Here is a 17,798-nt window from a genome sequence, read left to right as displayed (position 1 = left end):
CCGGTTATAAACACACTACAGTGTTTGGGGTTTTTGAGCATTTCCTCCCATGGCCACTTTATTTCAGTTATTTTTCTTGATATGTTTAGAATGTGCCATTGCAGGCTGGGTTCCTGTTAGGGCTCACTGTCTGTGTATTCCTGCCTACTGTGATGACTCCAGGCCTTCAACACAAAGGCGGGAGCTACAGTCATCATGCTACCCATTTAGCACATGGCCAACACCCCATGGTAATACATGAAAGTGATCGTGACCTAAAACATCCTATCTGGATGATGTTCTCATAGGAGCTGAGTTCTTTGTCTTTGTGCACAAAGGTTTATACCTTTCAACCCCTCCTCCTAATGATGTCCAGTGAGCAGTATGCATGTCGTGTGAGTTAATCACTTTGTGGTCGTCTGACACAGAACAATGGCTTTGTATATGTTAACTAACTATTCCTAACACACTGCATTACAAGGATATAGAAAGTAATATAATAATTAAAGAGGAAAGAACCATTCAGTATTTTATTTAAAAAAAATACTGAAAGGATTCCAACATGCGCAATACTTATTTTCTTATTTTCTCTGACATCTGACATTGTGGGATGGTCAGAGGCTCTGATACACATGAAGCTACCCATTCCTGCTAAAAATGGCATTTTTTCCCCCTTTTTTGTCTAATGTGAGTAACCTGCAAAATCAGTCATCTCTATTATAATGTATCACTGTACTGGTATGTAAAGAGTTCCCAAGTACATAGATCTGTGTGATCATCAGGCTAATTTCTGTATGTAAACCCTCAAAATGTTGTTTTAATTTCCAGATGGTTTGAAGATAATGATTCATTCAACCTATTTTTGCTTTTAAGCATTTTTGTTCATTTGGTTTATTTCCAGGATCTCACTTTGTTTACTAGTTACTCTTTAAATTATCAACTTTTCCTTTTGAAGGACACGGTAGTGGCTCTTCAGGCCATGGCCAAGTATTCAGAGGTAACATTTTCTGACAAAGGAGACATGACTGTGGCAGTCAATTCCAAGTCGGGATTCCATGAGCAATTCCATGTGGACAAGAATAACCGTCTCCTACTCCAAAAGGCAACTCTAGCTAATGTTCCTGGAGACTACACTGTGACATCAACGGGGAGTGGTTGTGTCTTTGTTCAGGTAAGCAGAAAGATACTGAACTTAACCTGAACTGAAAAATTAGAGGTTCCTATTATTCTAATCATTATGTGGTGACCTTGAGTTATCGTTCCTGATAATCTAAGGGTAGTTTCACACTTGTGGCAGACAAACTGCCTGCCGGATCCGGCAATCCTGACGCAAACGGGTGGCATTTGTCAGACTGATCCGGATGCGGATCCGTCTGACCAAATGCATTGAAATATAGGATCCGTCTCTCCGGTGTCATCCGGAAAAACTGATCCGGTATTTATTTTTTTCACAGATTTAAAGGTCTGCGCATGCGCGGAACGGAAGAACGGATCTTTCAATGCGTCAATTTTAATGCCAGATCCGGCACTACTACATTTTAATGGAAATTAATGCCGAATCTGGCATTCTGGCAAGTGTACAGGATTTTTAGCCGGAGAGAAAAATACAGCATGCTGCGGTATTTTCTCCTGCCAAAAAACATAAGAGGGACTAAACTGATGCATACTGAACGGAATGCTCTCTATTCAGAATGCATTAGGATAAAACTGATCAGTTTTTTTCCGGTATTGAGCCCCTGTGACGGAACTCAAAACTGGAAAATAAAAACGCTAGTGTGAAAGTACCCTAAGGGTATATGTGTGTCTCAGGTTTCTTGCAAACAAACTTCTGTTTCTGTTAAAGACACACCTAGACTATTAAGCTATGGGAGATGCTTCATCAGCAGCCTACATAGACTCCAAAGTACTAATGGATCACATAAGCTTTGGAGAGGGATGGCCACTTTTCCTTGATCTTTGTGGTTTACGGGGTTAAGGAATATATTTTTAGAAAGGGCATTTTATTCTGTAGACCACATATTACAGCAATTTTTGCCACCTGAGTTGTAGAAAGGTTAATGGCAGGCCTTCACTAGAATTTCTTGGTTGTACATATTTCTGTTTTAGAGATAGAGTCACATTTTCATCTCTTTGCTCTAAAATGAGCAACATGGGCAATTCAATGGCCAGTATTATACAGTCGATATAAAAAGTCTACACACCCCTGTTAAAATGTCAGGTTTCTGTGATGTAAAAAAATGAGACAAAGATAAATCATTTCAGAACTTTTTCCACCTTTAATGTGACCTATAAACTGTACAACTCAGTTGAAAAACAAACTGAAATCTTTTAGGAAGAGGAAAGAAAAAATATAAAAATAAAATAGTATGGTTGGAGAAGTGTGCACACACTTAAACTAATACTTTGTTGAAGCACCTTTTGATTTTATTACAGCACTCAGTCTTTTTGGGTATGAGTCTATCAGCATGGCACATTTTGTCTTGGCAAGATTTGCCCACTCTTCTTGGCAAAAACACTCCAAATCTGTCAGATTAACACAGTAACATAATACATAAGGCCGAAAAAAGACATTTGTCCATCCAGTTTGGCCTGTTATCCTACAAGTTGATCCAGAGTAAGGCAAAAAAAACTGTGAGGTAGAAGCCAATTTTCCCCACTTTAGGGGAATAAAAAATTCCTTCCCGACTCTAATCAGGCAATCAGACTAACTCCCTGGATCAACGACCCCTCTCTAGTAGCTATAGCCTGTAATATTATTACGCTCCAGAAATAAATCCAGGCCCCTCTTGTATCCTTTATTGTACTCACCATTGCGAGGGCATCTCCTGTGCACAGCCCTCTTCAGATCACCCCACAGATTTTCAATCGGATTCAGGTCTGGGCTCTGGCTGGGCCATTCCAAAACTTTAATCTTCTTCTGGTGAAGTATAAATCACAGAAAAAATGCACCAAACGGATATATGCCACTGACTATACTGGCTAGTCATAAATGCAGATATTAAAAGCTGAGACTTTCGCCAATATATTCCTGTCAGGAAAATATCGGAGCCCATCATGCACCACGTCACGGTCACTCAGCATGGCAAAGGGTCCTACCACTACGCTAACTATGGTGTGAACAAGGTCTGAAGGTGATGTAATCCAGCTCCTGGCATTCAAACACTCTTTTGCACCTGGTAACCTCCATCACATGGTCTGATATGGGTGTGGCTTACAGTCTGGCTTTGTTCACATTGCACTAGTTGTCCTGCTAGGCGGTTGTGTGGAAGCTTGGCTGTGAGATGGATTACATCACCTTCAGACCTTGTTCACACCATAGTTAGCGTAGTGGTAGGACCCTTTGCCATGCTGAGTGACCGTGACGTGGTGCATGATGGGCTCCGATATTTTCCTGACAGGAATATATTGGCGAAAGTCTCAGCTTTTAATATCTGCATTTATGACTAGCCAGTATAGTCAGTGGCATATCCGTTTGGTGCATTTTTTCTGTGATCTATATGATTATATTTTCATCTGCACAATGCTCCATTTTGTGTAGGATGCCTTTGTGGTGCATGTGGACCGCGCCGACATCCTCCACCGTATGCATTTTTTGCTGGGGATAGTCGTTTGCTGCGGTCCACATGCAGAGGGGCTGCTCCCCCAATGAAAAACACACTACAGTGTTAGGGGTTGAGCAGCTCCTCCAGAATTGCCACTATATTTCTGTGTTTTTGTCTTCTTCTGGTGAAGCCATTCCTTTGTTGATTTGTATGTATGCTTTGGGTCTTTGTCATGCTGAAAGATGTTCCTCTTCATGTTCAGCTTTCTAGCAGAAGCCTGAAGATTTTGTGCCAATATCAACTGGTATTTGGAACTGTTCATAATTCCCTCTAGCTTAACTAAGGCCTCAGTTCCAGCTGAAGAAGAACAGCCCCAAAGCATGATGCTGCCACCACCAGCTTCACTGTGGTATGGTGTTCTTTTGGTGATGTGCAGTGTTGTTTTTGCGCCAAACATATCTTTTGGAATTATGGCCAAAAAGTTCAACCTTGGTTTCATCTGACCATAACACCTTTTCCCATATGCTTTTGGGAGACTTCAGATGTGTTTTTGCAAAATGTAGCCTGGCTTGGATGTTTTTCTTCGTAAGAAAAGGCTTTCATCTTGCCACTCTACCCCATAGCCTAGACATATGAAGAATACGGGAGATTGTTGTCACATGTACCACACAGCCATTACTTGCCAGATATTCCTGCAACTCCTTTAATGTTGCTGTAGGCCTCTTGGTAGCCTCCCAGACCATTTTTTTTTCCTCGTCTTTTCATCAATTTTGGAGGGACGTCCAGTTCTTGGTAATGTCACTGTTGTGCCATATTTTCTTCACTTGAGGATGACTGTCTTCACTGTGTTCCATGGTATATCTAATGCCTTGGAAATTCTTTTGTACCCTTCTCCTGACTGATACCTTTTAACAATAAGATCCCTCTGATGCTTTGGAAGCCCTCTGTGGACCATGGATTTTGCTGTGGGATGCGACTAAGAAAATTTCAGGAAAGACCAACTAGAGCAGCTAAACTTTATTTGGGGTTAATCAGAGGCACTTTAAATGATGGCAGGTGTATGCTGACTCCTACTTAACATGATTTTGAATGTGATTGCTTAATTCTGAACACAGCTACATCCCCAGTTATAAGCACATTATTTTTTTTGTTTTGTTTTCTTCCCTCCACCTAAAAGATTTCAGTTTGTTTTTCTATTGAGTGGTACAGTTTATAGGTCACATTAAAGGTGGAAAAGGTTCTGAAATGATTTATCTTTGGCTATTTTTTTTACATCACAGAAACCTGACATTTTAACAGGGGTGTGTAGACTTTTTATATCCACTGTATGCATCTGTAGTATATAAAACACATATACTGTATCACTATCACACTTTCGCTCCTAAACCATATAAATTGTATTCAGATAAAGGCATCCTTGGGATTTCCCTTCTGACCTAATCCTGTTAGTTTTTCTCTTACAGTGTACTCACATCTGCAGTAATTTTGGCAAAATAGAAGCATGATTGAATATGGTCATATTGTGTGAATATAGCTTTTTACTGCACCAGTGCAGATTTCAGTAGAAATTAGCGATACCGCAAAACCAAGACACAAACTAAGTGCATGAGACACATCTAGTGCACAATGTAATACTGTGTGGTCTCCAAACATTTGGACACAGGTTTCCATGTCAGAGAGGAGTGGCACACAGTTTAACATCAGGCATGGGCAAGTAATAATGGTTCAATGTGTAGCTATCTCTAGTTCCCTTATATACCAGAAGAAATGTGGTCCATTTATCCCTGTTTGCCACTCTAGAAAGGAGTACAAGAGTTAGGGAGGTGATCTTACATGTATGCAGGGTTTAGAAATGATAGGCTGTTATAGGGGTGGACTGGCCATAGGCTTTACAGGGAAATTTCCCTGTGTGCCGATGCTCAAGGGGCCACTTATTATGGTCGTCTGACGGGTATATAGTGATCTAATGCTCTAAGCATTAATTAAAGGGGTTCTGCAGTTTGTTTAAACCTCTGGATAGATCATCAGCATCTGATCGGCGGGGGTCCGGCACCCGGGACCCCCGCCAATCAGCTGTTTGAGAAGGCAGCAGCGCTCCAGGAGCGCCGCAGCCTTCTCATTGTTTGCCACAGGCCCAGTGACGTCACAATATCAACTGGCCTGGGTGCGGCTAAGCTCCATTCAAGTGAACAGAGCTTAGCCCCGCCCAGGCCATTGATACTAGTCGTGACGTCACTGGGCCTGCAGTAAACAGTGAGAAGGCCGCGGTGCTCCTGGAGCGCCGCTGCTTTCTCAAACAGCTGATCGGCGGGGGTCCCGGGTGTCGGACCCCCGCCGATCAGATGCTGATGATCTATCCGGAGGAAACTGCAGAACCCTTGTGAACGGTAGCAGGTGCCCTTATGAGATCAACTTTATTACCATTCTCAGTTGATACAAGTATCCCGTCCTCTCATGGATTGCTACCTTGACCTACAATATGATGGAGAGAGCCACATTCATGCATAGTCTCCTCCTCTCTGGAGTGATTATTGGAAGTGGAAGGTCACCTTCCCACCCCATGCTTCCAATAATTGGAGGACTGAAAGTGGAACCGGTAGCTTTAAGACATTTATGGGATATACTTTTGATATTACATATGTCTTAGGGTGGGTTCACATTACGTTTCTCCCATCCATTTAAGGTGTACAAAAAGCGTATACATTAAATTGATGCCTCAGACTGATGTCATACAGTGGCATCTGTTCACCATAGAGTTCCATTGTACCATTGTAAAAAAAAGTCAACTTTATTTTTACCGGACTGTGCAGGATACAAGAACGTGGTGTGCTGCCTTTTTTGTAACATATAAGTCAAATCGATGCATAAAACATGATGTGAACCCACCCTTAGAAGGTAATACTCCATTTAGTATTAATGTGGACCTTGGGAGTCGACCCTGGATCAGATCTGCACTCTTTTGTGTATCAGCTCAATATGGCCTAAAAGGTCAATAAACAAACCCTATAAAAGGTATCATACTTAGTTGCCCACAGAACATTATATACAATGTTCTGCATCTGAATTGGGATGATATGCTTTTCTACGGTGCTATAGATCTATTCCTTTTTTGATGGAAAATTGCTTTTTTAAATCACAGGCCGTATTAAGGTACAATAGCCCTCCTCCGAAAGGTGTGGCCACCTTCTCTTTAAGTGTAAAATCTTCTTCAAGAAGAGAATGTCTGGGGGATCCTGTGACGAAATTTGAAATTCTTATCACTGCCTTGTGAGTTTGCTTATGTGGTTTTTTTTTTTTGTTTGTTTTTTTAATTCTTCTACGCTTTTACACCATGTATGGTAATTTCGAATCATGACCAATCCATTCACCTATCAAAATCTATAAAACAATTACACCTAACTACTAAATATTCTCAATGCTGTCAATTTTCTTCTCATATTAACCAAAATGGATATAAATGTATGAATGTACAGTACAGACCAAAAGTTTGGACACACCTTCTCATTCAAAGAGTTTTCTTTATTTTCATGACTATGAAGGCATCAAAACTATGAATTAACACATGTAGAATTATATACATAACAAACAAGTGTGAAACAACTGAAAATATGTCATATTCTAGGTTCTTCAAAGTAGCCACCTTTTGCTTTAAATACTGCTTTGCACACTCTTGGCTTTCTCTTGATGAGCTTCAAGAGGTAGTCCCCTGAAATGGTCTTCCAACAGTCTTGAAGGAGTTTACAGAGATGCTTAGCACTTGTTGACCCTTTTGCCTTCACTCTGCGGTCCAGCTCACCCCAAACCATCTCGATTGGGTTCAGGTCCGGTGACTGTGGAGGCCAGGTCATCTGGCGCAGCACCCCCTCACTCTCCTTCATGGTCAAATAGCCCTTACTTTCAAAGTTTTCCCAATTTTTCGGCTGACTGACTGACCTTAATTTCTTAAAGTAATGATGGCCACTCGTTTTTCTTTACTTAGCTGCTTTTTTCTTGCCATAATACAAATTCTAACAGTCTATTCAGTAGGACTATCAGCTGTGTATCCACCTGACTTCTCCTCAACGCCACTGATGGTCCCAACCCCATTTATAAGGCAATTAAATCCCACTTATTAATCCCTTAAGGACCCAGGACGTACCGGTACGCCCTATTTCCCGAGTCCTTAAGGACCCAGGACGTACCGGTACGTCCTGACTTGAAATCTGTATTCCGGCGCCCAAGGGGTTAATCGGAACGGGATTTCGGCTGAAATCATTCAGCCGGCATCCAGTAACAATGCAGGGGGGGGTCATTTGACCCCCTCGTATCGGCGATCGCAGCAAACCGCAGGTCAATTCAGACCTGAGGTTTGCTGCGCTTTTTGCTTTAGAGTGGCTAAAATCAATATTTTTCACCCCCCCTGCACGATTTTATGCCGGCGGGTGGTGCGGGGGGGGGGGGGGGGCGCAGGCGGTGGGGGCGTTGCGGGAGGCGGGCGGTGCGGCAGGCGGGATTGTGATCCCCCGCCCGCCTCCCTCTGCACATTGCTGGCACCCCGGTATAAACGGCTGACATCTGTGCAGATGTCAGCCGTTTAACCCTTTCCATACCGCGGTCCGTACGGACCGCTGTATGGAAAAAGTTAACTGTCTTCGGTCAGGAAGCTCCCTCCCTCTCCATTGGGGGGCTGCTGTGCCTTGCAGCCCCCCGATGGAGAGGGAGAGAGCCCCCAGACAGCCCCCAGAGAGCCCCCCTCAGCCCTGTGCTTACCCTTCCCCGTCTGCGAAGTTGTGGCAGACGGGGAAGGTTCCCATGGCAACAGGACACCTGCTCAGGCATCCTGCTGTCCATGGTGCTGAACAGATCTATGCTAAAAGCATAGATCTGTTCAGTGTAAGTAAAATACAGTACAGTACAATATATATTGTACTGTACTGTATTATAAAGACATCAGACCCACTGGATCTTCAAGAACCAAGTGGGTCTGGGTCACAAAAATGTAAAAAAAAGTGAAAAAAGTTAAGATAAAAAAAAAAACATTTATCACTGAATAAAAATTAAAAAAATAAAATACACTACACATATTAGGTTTCGCCGCGTCCGTAACGACCTGATCTATAAAACGGTCATGTTACTTTCCCCGCACGGTGAACGCCATAAAAATAAAAAAATAAAAACTATGAGAAAATGTAAATTTTGCCCTCCTTACTTCCCAAAAAAGGTAATAAAAGTGATCAAAAAAGTTGCATGTACGCCAAAATAGTACCAATCAAACCGTCATCTCATCCCGCAAAAAATGAGACCCTACTCAAGATAATCGCCCAAAAACTGAAAAAACTATGGCTCTCAGACTATGGAAACACTAAAACATGATTTTTTTGGTTTCAAAAATGAAATCATTGTGTAAAACTTACATAAATAAAATAAAAAGTATACATATTAGGTATCGCCGCGTCCGTATCGACCTGCTCTATAAAAATATCACATGACCTAACCCCTCAGGTGACCACTGTAAAAAAATAAAAACAAAAACGGTGTAAAAAAAGCCATTTTTGCCATCTTATGTCACAAAAAGTGTAATAGCGAGTGATCAAAAAGACATATGCACCCCAAAATAGTGCCAATAAAACCGTCATCTCATCCCGCAAAAAATGAGACCCTACTTAAGATTATCACCCAAAAACTGAAAAAACTATGGCTCTTAGACTATGGAGACACTAAAACATTTTTTTGGTTTTAAAAATGAAGTTATTGTATAAAACTTACATAAATAAAAAAAATTGTATACATATTAGGTATCGCCGTGTCCGTGACAACCTGCTCTATAAAATTACCTCATGATAAAACCTGTTAGATGAATGTTGTAAATAACAAAAAAAAAAACGTGCCAAAAAATCTATTTCTTGTTACCTTGCTGCACAAAAAGTGTAATATAGAGCAACCAAAAATCATATGTACCCTAAACTAGTACCAACAATACTGCCACCCTATCCCGTAGTTTCTAAAATGGGGTCACTTTTTTGGAGTTTCTACTCTATGGGTGCATCAGGGGGGCTTCAAATGGGACATGGTGTCAAAAAACCAGTCCAGCAAAATCTGCCTTCTAAAAACCGTATGTCATTCCTTTCCTTCTGCGCCCTGCCGTGTGCCCGTACAGCGGTTTACGACCACATATGGGGTTTTTCTGTAAACTACAGAATAAGGGCCATAAATAATGAGTTTTGTTTGGCTGTTAACCATTGCTTTGTAACTGGAAAAAAAATATTAAAATGGAAAATCTGCCAAAAATGTGAAATTTTTAAATTGTGTCTCTATTTTCCATTAAATCTTGTGCAACACCTAAAGGGTTAACAAAGTTTGTAAAATCAGTTTTGAATAGCTTGAGGGGTGTAGTTTCTTAGATGGGGTCACTTTTATGGAATTTCTAATCTAGGGGTGCATCAGGGGGGCTTCAAATGGGACATGGTGTCAAAAAACCAGTCCAGCAAAATCTGCCTTCCAAAAACCAAACGGCGCACCTTTCACTCTACGCCCCGCTGTGTGGCCGTACAGTTGTTTACGGCCACATATGGGGTGTTTCTGTAAACAGCAGAGTCAGGGCAATAAAGATACAGTCTTGTTTGGCTGTTAACCCTTGCTTTGTTAGTGGAAAAAATGGGTTAAAATGGAAAATTCGGCAAAAAAATGAAATTCTCAAATTTCATCCCCATTTGCCAATAACTCTTGTGCAACACCTAAAGGGTTAACAATGTATGTAAAATCAGTTTTGAATACCTTGAGGGGTGTAGTTTCTTAGATGGGGGTCACTTTTAGGGAGTTTCTCCTCTAGGGGTGCATCGGGGGCTTCAAATGGGACATGATAAAAAACCAGTCCATAAAAATCAGCCTTCCAAAAACCAAACGGCGCACCTTTCACTCTACGCCCCGCTGTGTGGCCGTACAGTAGTTTACGGCCACATATTGGGTGTTTCTGTAAACGGCAGAGTCAGGGCAATAAAGATACAATCTTGTTTGGCTGTTAACCCTTGCTTTGTTAGTGGAAAAAATGGGTTAAAATGAAAAATTAGACAAAAAAATGAAATTCTCAAATTTCCTCCCCATTTGCCAATAACTCTTGTGCAACACCTAAAGGGTTAACAATATATGCAAAATCAGTTTTGAATACCTTGAGGGGTGTAGTTTCTTAGATGGGGTCATTTTTGGGTGGTTTCTATTATGTAAGCCTCGCAAAGTGACTTAGACCTGAACTGGTCCCTAAAAATTGAGTTTTTGTAAATTTCTGAAAAATTTCAAGATTTGCTTCTAAACTTCTAAGCCTTATAACATCCCCAAAAAATAAAATATCATTCCCAAAACAATTCAAACATGAAGTAGACATATGGGGAATGTAAAGTCATCACAATTTTTTGGGGTATTACTATGTATTACAGAAGTAGAGAAACTGAAACTTTGAAATTTGCAAATTTTTCCAAATTTTTGGTAAATTAGGTATTTTTTTGTGAAAAAAATATTTTTTTTTTTTACTTCATTTTACCAGTGTCATGAAGTACAATATGTGACGAAAAAACATTCTCAGAATGGCCTGGATAAGTCAAAGCGTTTTAAAGTTATGAGCACTTAAAGTGACACTGGTCAGATTTGCAAAAAATGGCCTGGTCCTTAAGGTGAAAATGAGCCCGGTCCTTAAGAGGTTAAACCTGACAGGGCACACCTGTGAAGTAAAAACCATTTCAGAGGACTACCTCTTGAAGCTTATCAAGAGAATGCCAAGAGTGTGCAAAGCAGTAATCAAAGCAAAAGGTGGCTACTTTGAAGAACCTAGAATATGACATATTTTCAGTTGTTTCACACTTGTTTGTTATGTATATAATTCCACATGTGTTAATTCATAGTTTTGATGCCTTCAGTGTGAATCTACAATTTTCATAGTCATAAAAATAAAGAAAACTTTTTGAATGAGAAGGTGTGTCCAAACTTTTGGTCTGTACTGTACATGTCATGTCTGGATTTCTATTCTTACAGTTATATCGGTACTCGGGAGAAATCGAACATGGCCGTTATTGAGGTCAAGATGGTGTCTGGCTACATTCCGGTGAAGAGCACAGTAAGGAAAGTAAGTGACAGAATTAAGCACCTCTTTATACAGAACCAAATGATTACACCAGAGGTAAGAAACCACAAGCACTCCAGTGACTGTGAAACTACAACTTCCACATACACACATGAAGTGAATGGAGCATGCAGGAAGTTGCAGTTTCACAATGGCTGGCGTGCCGCTGGTCACTGAACCCTCGGATGCACTGTAGTGCAGACTGCACTTAAAGTCTCCTCATTGTGAATATTTTAGCCAAATATTTAAAGGTATAACTGTATGAACAAGGGCATAGCTATGGAGATGCAGAAGCAGCAGTCATTCCCAGGCCTGGTTGCCTGAATGTCCCAAAAAGACCCCTGGAAGAAATGAGTATTATAAATGGTACATGGCCGGAGGAGATTCATGACCGTCAAATTACAAGAGCATTAACTTACACCTCTTGTGAGAGAAAAGACAGAAAATACAGTTTTAGAAAAGAAGGAAAATAATTTACCTTGTGTAATAATCTGATAATCATAATATGGTACAAACCTAAAGGCCACCATTAAGGGACCTACAGAAATCAGACTGAATTTAATCCAATAAAACAATCGGTTTCCTTAAAATAAAAAAAAGCAAAATCGTTGCTAAACGAAGGTCCTCCAGTGCAGAAATAACGCTGAACCCATATCAAATATTAATAGATTGCATTAAAATGTGTTCCTTCCACTGCAAAACCATTTGTAACACCATTTTTCTTCACAGCTGGAGCAGGACAAGTTAATAAAGAGAAGTGAAATCAGACTGATGTGGTGACTTTGTACTTGGACCAGGTCCCGTATTATTCATTACTGCATTTTAACATCCAGATTCTTTTTATAACTTTTATAACTTAAATGCACAAGTATTTTTTGCAATAGAGTTTTATTTAAAAAATTGCATTGTTTGATATCTGCAGCCTCTGTAGAGCTTTACATACTGTACATAGAAGGCTGTAGAGTGCCGTCAACAGTAAAAGGAGAGCTTGGTCTCCATCTCCACCCTCTCCTCACCTTAGCAATCTTCTAAGCTAATCAATCAAATATATGAATAGCCTTTAAGTGGGGCATTTCACCATTTATTTTTTCCAGAACCCCACACGCCCGCCACTCAGGTGCCCAGTAGCTCTGGCACTAGAAGTTGGAATGGGAAGTACACAGCTCTGTCTACTGTGTAGTGGAAAGAACTCATTACTGTAGTGCTGATCCTATTGAAATGAATCAGAGCCGCACTGCAGTAACAAGATCAGTTCACAACACAGTGGCCGGAACTGGGTGCTCCTGGTGCCTGAGTAACGGCGGGGGTACGGAATGTCAGATCAGATACTGATGGCCTATCCTGAGGAAAGGTCATCACTTGTTAAAGTATGAAAATCTACCATAAGGTTACCTCTAAGAACACCAGAGATTCCTCTATGATAAATAGCCACAACTACTGGTCTTTAGCTAATTTGTTAGGTTTATTTATTTATTTATTTTTTAAAAGGTGGTTTCTAAATCTTTGGGTACTTCAGATTCATAAAAGGCTTCTCTTATGGAATTATTATCTTACTTTAGATTGACCGCAATCCAGTAAACCTCTCCTTCATCGTGGAACAGGACAGTGTGGTGAAAGACCTAAAACCAGCTACAGTATCCCTCTACGATTACTATGAGACAGGTAAACATCTCTTTTTTTCCTACTCCTTAAATTGTACCATACAACTATACAATTCCTTCCAATTAACTTGGCCGACCTACTGTATGTTTTTTAGCGTATATGATTGTTCTAAATTTGACAATATATGGTAGATCGTAATGCTGCTACTTCTGTCTTCCAGATGAAAATGTTTCTGTGGACTACAACCACCCTTGCAGTAATGGTAAATGAATCCGCACTTGCTATAAATGATCTAATCTATAGGAAATAGATTTCAAATTTGTGTACATAAAATGAAACTTAGCATGGCTGAACAAATTACACCAAGGTCCATGTATGTGTCTACTCTATCAGACAATGAGGAATTTGTCATGAGGCAATATCTGAAATCGTTTTTATTTGGGGTCTACCTTGTTTACTTTGTGCCAGCAAAAGTAAGTCTCAGTGATGAATCTGAATGTAACTAATAAACATAACTAACACACCCTACTTTTTTAGGGGTTGTCTCACTTCAGTAAGTGCATTAGAGTGGCAGTAGAGAAAGTTAATACAAGCCACTTACTAATGTACTGTGAGTATCCATATTGCTTCTTTGCTGGCTGGATTCATTTTTCCATCACATTATCCACTGCTCGTTACCATGGTTACAGGACCACCCTGCAATCCATCATCAGTGGTCGTGCTTGCACAATATAGGATAAAAGCACCAGCCTAAGTGAGCTCCCATGGTCCTGGCCACAAGAGAGGCTGAATGCAGTGGGCTCGTATGGTTAACCCACTGGGTACAACCTGTTCTTAGTCCCATCCAAGAGCGCCAAATCCCTTTAAATGCTATTAGTTGCGGTAGCCGAGCCCCTAATTAAATCCTAGTAAAAGTGGCCTCGCATATATAGTATGAAAAAAGGAGTGGTTAAACTCGCAAATCGGGTTAGAACAGACATAAGGATCAAATGTTTTAAAATCCTATTTGTTTCTTCTTATTATATTTGTTTTACATGCCGATTTTATATCTGCATGGTACAACCCACGAGCAGCCTTCCCGCCCATAGACCGTATCCTCCATGTACCTTACTTCCTTTCTCTCATTAACAATACGCACTCCCAATTCACTGGAACCTCTAGCTTTTTCTGATCTTCTGGATCTGTTTCCATAAGATCTGATTAACCCTTACCTTTCTCTTTCTTCACAAATACAAAAGAGAAGCTGACACTTTTTTCTATAGTGTGCAAGCACGACCACCACTGATGGATTGCAGGGTGGTCTGTAACCATGGAAACGAGCAGTGGATAATGTGATGGAAAAATAAATCCAGCCAGCAAAGGAAGCAATATAGATAATCACAATACATTAGTACATGTCTTGTATTAATTTTCTCTACATGATAAATGCAACTTACTGAACTGAGACAACCCCTTTAAGTGAGTGTTGTAATTGCTATTTTGCAAGTACCTCCAAAACATCACAAAGCCTTACTTTTGCAACTTTTTGAAGCCAGAATTCTGGAGTGCAGAGCTTTGATAAATTCCCCCAATGTCCCTTCACACAGGCAAATTACCAGGTCAATTATCTGGACCGGACTTTGTACACTTGTTCCTAATAATTGACCTTTGTAAAGGTGCCTCCGTTCATCGAGTGAAAGTATCACTGATGTGCGGTGGTGTACCTGCAATAGAGGCAGACCACACAACTATTATCAGGTCTATACAGAAAGAACTTGCTCTTCTCTTCCCCATGCAAAAACACAGCATTTTCACACAGCCACCACTAGGGGAAGCTCAATGCAAAGAGATTATTCCCGCTTCACGGTAGTTGTATTAATTCCTATTCACTGAGCTCCCCCTAGTGGTGGCTTCAGGCAGCTAGCTTTGTGATGGAAGAGAAGGAGATTTATCAATGTATTTTTGCCAGTTTTCTGGTGTAAATACATTGAAAAATATGTTTTTCAGAATAAGCATTATATACTTAATGTACCTGTTCCACTTTTTCCTACATAAATGTCAGATAAAGTGGATGAGGCCAAAGACAATCACAATAGTGATCTTTTGTCCCCTACATACAGAGGAGTTGATCTGCAGCTCTAAACTCGTCTGGCAAACAGGCAATTATTGAGAATGAATGGTTCGTTCACTATGATTGCCTGCTCAGTCAGCCCATGCTAAAAAGTCCTTTACCCTATTAAAAGTATAGTGTGCTTATGCTACTATTCTGTTTATAACCTTACTTCTCTTATTTGTTTGGCAGCAGAAAAGTCTGAAAATTCAAGATGAGATCCGGTTGTACCGGTTGTATCAGTACCTACAACCCAGCACCTGGAGCAAAGATCCTGATAAAACAATAACGCTGTCATAGTAACAATAAGAACACTAAATAAAATAACAAACATTTGTCTCACATTGTGTAGAAATATGCTTACTTACTCTGTTCAACTGGCTAGTAGTCTGTAGATTACTTAATAAAACTAAATAAAACCAAAATCAAAATATAATACATTGTTAAAGTCGTGTCTGTAATTTCTATTTAACCTGAGATATCATTAAAGGGGTTCTCCGGCCCCTACTTGAAAATTGCCCATCTTCATTCCCCTTAGAAGGAAGGTTATTACACCAATACTTACCCTCCACAGCGCAGCCCTTCCTATGATTCTCTCCACGGTCACGTGACCGCTCCAGAAGCATTTTCAAGTCTTCCGTTCCAGCGCCATCTTCTTCTTTTCCTGCCTGAGGCAAGAGACGGAACGTCATCACTGATGTCACCGCCTCCTGACAGCCTTCCTCGCTACACTACACTACTGCGCATGTGCCGGGACCGCCGACCGTCTTCTGAGTGTACTGACTCATGTACAGCTCGATTTAAGCGCTGTACATGGGTGACAGCATAGAGATCAGCCACAGAGGCTGTTTGCTATGCTGTGGAGGTCATTGGGGGAGCTCTGGATGACACATGGGGGGCACTTTGGATGGCACATGGGTGCCCTTGTGTGCACAGTGTATGGCACTTTGGGGGCACTGTGGATGTCATTAGGGGCATTATGGATGGCACATGGGCACTTTGGGGGCACTGTGCATGGCACATAGGGGCACTGTGGATGTCTTTAGGGGCACTATTGATGGCCCATGGGTACTGTGGATGGCACATGGGGGCACTTTGGATGGCACATGGGTGCCCTTGTGGGCAATGTGGATGGCACTTTGGGGGCACTGTGGATGTCATTAGGGGCACTATGGATGGCATATGGGGGCATTGTGGATGTCATTAGGAGCACTTTTGATGGCACATGGGCACTGTGGAAGGCACAAGGGGCACTTTGGGGGGACTGTGGATGTCATTAGGGGAAGTGTGGATGGCACATGGGGGCACTGTGGATGGCACTGTTATAGGGGAATGTGGATGGCACTGTTATAGGGGAATGTGGATGGCACTGTTATAGGGGAATGTGGATGGCACTGTTATAGGGGAATGTGGTTGGCACTGTTGTGGGGAACTGTAGATAACATCTACAGTGACCACATAACAGTGATATCCACAGTGCTCCCATAACAGTGACACTGTTATGGGGGTGCTCTAGATGTCACTGTTATGGGTGCACTGTGGATGTCATTGTTATGGGTGCACTGTGGATGTCACTGTTATGGGGGCCCGTTGATATCACTGTTATGGGGACACTGTGGATGACACTGTTATGTGGGATCTGTGGATGTCACTGTTATGGGAGCACTGGATGTCACTGTTATGGGTGCAAAGTGGATGTCACTGTTATGGGTGCACTGTGGATGTCACTGTTATGGGTGCACTGTGGATGTCACTGTTATGGGTGCACTGTGGATGTCACTGTTATGGGTGCACTGTGGATGTCACTGTTATGGGGGCACTGTGGATGACACTTATGTGGGATCTGTGGATGTCACTGTTATGGGTGCACTGTGGATGTCACTGTTATGAGGGTGCTCTAGATGTCACTGTTATGGGGATATAGGATATATGACCGCGGCACTCGATATTGATAATCAGATATATTTATTTATTAGATACTCCATCCAAATATAGACATAAGTTAAGGCCAACGTTTCGTCTCATCCGAGACCTTGATCACGGCCTGAATATATGATGTCTCTGACCATCCACCACACCAGAGACATCATATATTCAGGCCGTGATCAAGGTCTCGGGAATGAGACCGAAACGTTGGCCTTAACTTATGTCTATATTTGGATGGAGTATCTAATAAATAAATATATCTGATTATCATATCGATGCCCGGCATATATCCTATAACTTGATTGCTATTACCGCTGAGCACCGGAACTCAACCACGGAGTGCCGTCCAAACAACCTCAAAACTGTTATGGGACACTGCGGATGACACTGTTATGGCAGCTCAGTATGAGTGATAGGGATCATGCAAACTACTGTGATCGGCCCAGGAATCATGTCTCAGTCCATGTGTCAGCCACAATTTCCAGGCCAACCTGGCTCCCCTGACCAGATAAGAGCAGGGCTTTTTTTTTCAGAGAAAAGGTGGGGTGAACTCACCCCCCTCCCCTGGCCA

At 41.4% G+C, this 17,798-nt stretch overlaps 1 pseudogene; it reads left to right on the top strand.

Moving 5' to 3' along the window:
- LOC121005492 overlaps positions 1 to 15,560 on the top strand; it is a 239,421-nt pseudogene extending 223,861 nt beyond the window's left edge.
- Positions 15,561 to 17,798: the final 2,238 nt, after the last annotated feature.

This window comes from Bufo bufo, chromosome 6 (genome assembly GCF_905171765.1).
Source record: "Bufo bufo chromosome 6, aBufBuf1.1, whole genome shotgun sequence".
Taxonomy (NCBI): domain Eukaryota; kingdom Metazoa; phylum Chordata; class Amphibia; order Anura; family Bufonidae; genus Bufo; species Bufo bufo.
Note: the sequence above shows the minus strand (reverse complement) of the source record. Positions and strands in the feature narration are given on the sequence as shown.